Source organism: Palaemon carinicauda, chromosome 40, assembly GCF_036898095.1.
Source record: "Palaemon carinicauda isolate YSFRI2023 chromosome 40, ASM3689809v2, whole genome shotgun sequence".
Classification (NCBI taxonomy): Eukaryota; Metazoa; Arthropoda; class Malacostraca; order Decapoda; family Palaemonidae; genus Palaemon; species Palaemon carinicauda.
The window spans coordinates 3,945,464-3,950,463 of NC_090764.1; positions in this window are offsets into that span (position 1 = coordinate 3,945,464).

Here is a 5,000-nt window from a genome sequence, read left to right on the forward strand (position 1 = left end):
CTCTCTCTCTCTCTCTCTCTCTCTCTCTCTCTCTCTCTTATATATATATACATATATATATATATATATATATACATACTATACATACATATATCGTGCGCGTGCGTGCCCACACACACACGCACACACACACCAAGGAGATATACCCAGGTGCTATTAATTTGATCTCTCTCTCTCTCTCTCTCTCTCTCTCTCTCTCTCTCTCTCTCTTTAAAAGGGTCTTTGTTTGTTTTGAATTTAAAAACACCATTATTTATTGGAATGCAGGGATTTTGTTCTCATGAGTAATGTAAGTCGCTTTCAACATCAACCTTTGTATCACAAAACTTTCATCCCGAGTTTTTTTTTTTATTCAAAAGAATTTTTAAATTCAATGGAAAAAACGTCATGGATATCGTTAAATTGTTAACTAAAGTAAATATAAATAGATAATAACAATGATGCATAGAAATTATTTATAGGATGTAGTATGAAGTGGGAATTACTAGAATCCGAAAATAGGTAACAAGTGTTTTAACAATGTTTCAGTGTCTTTTATCAAATAAAAATGTATTGCTGATACACTCCTTTTGATGTATATCAATAAATGTTTTGAATTTGAATTTGAATCATCCAATTCATTATTCTTGAGTGCATACCGGTGTTGTTTTTTTTTTTGTTGTTTTTTTTTTAACCAATGGTAAGACTGAACTAAAATTGCTAATCTCAAACAAAATATGTAAAACTGGTGTAGATTAATACCAACTAATAACAAATAGTTATATATTGTAAATATTTATTAACTTGAGTAATCATTCGATTTTTTTAATATATATTAAACCTTATGTAGAAAACCTGACAGACTATAATTAAGGCTAAAACTTGATGAGAAAAACTTGAATGATAACGAAGTAATATAGCTGCTTTATTTTTTCGTAATCACAGGTTAATGCTTTGGCCAACCTACTATAACACTAAAGGTACAATATTGCCCAAGGGGGGAGGGGGGGGGGGGGGGGCGGGGGCAAGGACTACATAGTGTGATGTAACCAAATTGAAAACCAAAAGTACAGGGTTCACTCAACTCGTAGTGAACTTAGGTCTGGCATGTAACATCTGTTGGGCTTCCGTTTTCTATTTGTGTGGGGAACTAAAAGAGAAAAAAAAATCCCAAATCCTTTGCGTTTGACCCTTGAACAGACTGATAGAGAGAGAGAGAGAGAGAGAGAGAGAGAGAGAGAGAGAGAGAATTTCTATGGGTGATACTAGCAATGTCGTTACTATTCCTTCACTATTTGTGTTAGTTTAGTCTGAAGTCTTTCCCACCTCTACTAGCAGACCTTGTGCATACAGGTAAATATTATCTTAATAATTTGCTTAGAAAATGTACTATTATTTACACACAGACATTCACTCGAAGAATTCCAGTCACAGCTTAGGAATCCTCAGCTTACATACGATTCATGTTAAATCTATATACAAAGACAGCCGCGCATAAACGACCCTGCGATTAGCCGTATCTTCGTACTTGGAAGGTAAAGTTTAATTCCCCTGTTCGTGTGTTTACGGTTTGTGGAGTCTTGGTCCTTGGCGTGATCTTCCTTTGAAGAGACATCAAGAGAGTAATGCGATTTGTGGATATCATGTTCAAGGGTTACATTAAGTTTAGGGTGAGCGTTGAGAAATGTGTATGTGGTAAATTCGTATTTATAAACTTTTGGTTGTGTAATCAAGGAAGGGTAGTACGAGAATTTATGTATATATATTAATGTATACACACACACATATATAGATATATACTGTGTATATGAATATATATGTATATATATATATATATATATATATCGACACACACACACACACGCCAAGAAGATATACCCAGGTGCTATTAATTTGATCTCTCTCTCTCTCTCTCTCTCTCTCTCTCTCTCTTTAAAAGGGTGTTTGTATCTTTCGAATATAAAAACACCATTATTTATTGGAATGCAGGGATTTTGTTCTCATGAGTAATGTAAGTCGCTTTCAACATCAACCTTTGTATCACAAAACTTTCATCCCGAGTTTTTTTTGTATTCAAAAGAATTTTAAAATTCAATGGAAAAAAACGTCATGGATATCGTTAAATTGTTAACTACACTGAATACAAATAAATGATAACAATGATGCATAGAAATTATTTATAGGATTTAGTATGAAGTGGGAATCCGAAAATAGATAACAAGTGTTTAACATTAACAATGTTTCAGTGTCTGTTTTATCAAATATAAAATGCATTGCTGATACACTCCTTTTGATGTATATCAATAAATGTTTTGAATGTGAATTTGAATCATCCAATTCATTATTCTCGAGTGTATACCGTGTTTTTTTTTTTTTTTTTTTTTTTAATTTTTTTTTTACCAATGATGAGACTGAACTTAAATTGCTAATCTCAAACAAAATATGTAACTGGTGTAGATTAATAACAACTAATAGCAAATAGTTATATAATGTAAATATATATTAACTTGAGTAATTGTTCGATTTTTTGAATATACATTAAACCTTATGTAGAAGAAAACCTGACAGACTATAATTAAGGCTAAAACTTGATGAGAAAAACTTGAATGATAATGAAGTAATATAGCTGCTTTATTTTTTCGTAATCACAGGTTAATGCTTTGGCCAACCTACTATAACACTAAAGGTACAAAATTGCCCAAGGGGGAAGGGGGGGGGGGGCGGGGGCAAGGACTACATAGTGTGATGTAACCAAATTGAAAACCACAAGTACAGGGTTCACTCAACTCGTATTGAACTTAGGTCTGGCATGTAACATCTGTTGGGCTTCCGTTTTCTATTTGTGTGGGGAACTAAAAGAGAAAAAAAAATCCCAAATCCTTTGCGTTTGACCCTTGAACAGACTGATAGAGAGAGAGAGAGAGAGAGAGAGAGAGAGAGAGAGAGAGAGAGAGAGAGAGAGAGAGAGCGTTAATAGCTATGGGTGATAATAGGAAAGTCGTTACTATTGCTTCGCTATTTGTATTTAGTCTAAAGTCCTTCCTACCTCCACTAGCAGACCATGTGCATACATGTAAATATTATCTTAATAATTTGCTTAGAAAATGAAATATTATTTACAAACAGACATTCACTCGAAGAATTCCAGTCACAGCTTAGGAATCCTCAGCTTACATACGATCCATGTTAAATCTATATACAAAGACAGCCGCGCATAAACGACCCTGCGATTAGCCGTATCTTCGTACTTGGAAGGTAAAGTTTAATTCCCCTGTTCGTGTGTTTACGGTTTGTGGAGTCTTGGTCCTTGGCGTGATCTTCCTTTGAAGAGACATCAAGAGAGTAATGCGATTTGTGGATATCATGTTCAAGGGTTACATTAAGTTTAGGGTGAGCGTTGAGAAATGTGTATGTGGTAAATTCGTATTTATAAACTTTTGGTTGTATAATCAAGGAAGGGTAGTACGATAATTTATGTATATATATTAATGTATACACACACACATATATATAGATATATACTGTATATATATATATATATATATATATATATATATATATATATATATATATATATATATCGACACACACACACACACGCCAAGAAGATATACCCAGGTGCTATTAATTTGATCTCTCTCTCTCTCTCTCTCTCTCTCTCTCTCTCTCTCTCTCTCTCTCTCTCTATTCAAAAGTGTCTTTGTATCTTTCGAATATAAAAACACCATTATTTATTGGAATGCAAGGATTTTGTTCTCATGAGTAATGTAAGTCGCTTTCAACATCAACCTTTGTATCACAAAACTTTCATCCCGAGTTTTTTTTTATTCAAAAGAATTTTTAAAATTCAATGGAAAAAAAACGTCATGGATATCGTTAAATTGTTAACTACACTGAATACAAATAAATAATAACAATGATGCATAGAAATTATTTATAGGATTTAGTATGAAGTGGGAATCCGGATATAGATAACAAGTGTTTAACATTAACAATGTTTCAGTGTCTGTTTTATCAAACATAAAATGCATTGCTGATACACTCCTCTTGATGTATATCAATAAATGTTTTGAATGTGAATTTGAATCATGAAATTCATTATTCTCGAGTGTATACCGTTTTTTTTTTTTTTTTTTTTTTTTTTTTTTTTTTTTTTTTTTTACCAATGATGAGACTGAACTAAAATTGCTAACCTCAAACAAAATATGTAAAACTGGTGTAGATTAATACCAACTAATAACAAATAGTTATATATTGTAAATATTTATTAACTTGAGTAATCATTCGATTTTTTTTATATATATATTAAACCTTATGTAGAAAACCTGACAGACTATAATTAAGGCTAAAACTTGATGAGAAAAACTTGAATGATAATGAAGTAATATAGCTGCTTTATTCTTCGTAATCACAGGTTAATGCTTTGGCCAACCTACCATAACACTAAAGGTACAAAAATTGCGCAAGGGGGCGGGGGGGGGGGGGGGTGGCAAGGACTAGGTTGTGTGACGTACCTAAATTGAAAACCACAAGTACAGGGTTCACTCAACTCGTAGTGAACTTAGGTCTGGCATGTAACATCTGTTGGGCTTCCGTTTTCTATTTGTGTGGGGAACTAAAAGAAGAAAAATCCCAAATCCTATGCACTTGACACTTGAATAGCCTGAGAGAGAGAGAGAGGAGAGAGAGAGAGAGAGAGAGAGAGAGAGAGAGAGAGAGAGCATTAATATCTATGGGTGATAGTAGCAAAGTCGTTACTATTGCTTCGTCATTTGTGTTAGTTTAATCTGAAGTCTTTCCCACCTGTACTAACAGACCATGTGCATACAGGTAAATATCTTCTTGATAATTTATTTAGAAAATGACATGTTATTTACAAACAGACATTCACTCGAAGGATTACAGCCACAGCTTAGGAATCCTCAGCTTACATACGATCCATGTTAAATCTATATACAAAGACAGCCGCGCATAAACGACCCTGCGATTAGCCGTATCTTCGTACTTGGAAGGTAAAGTTT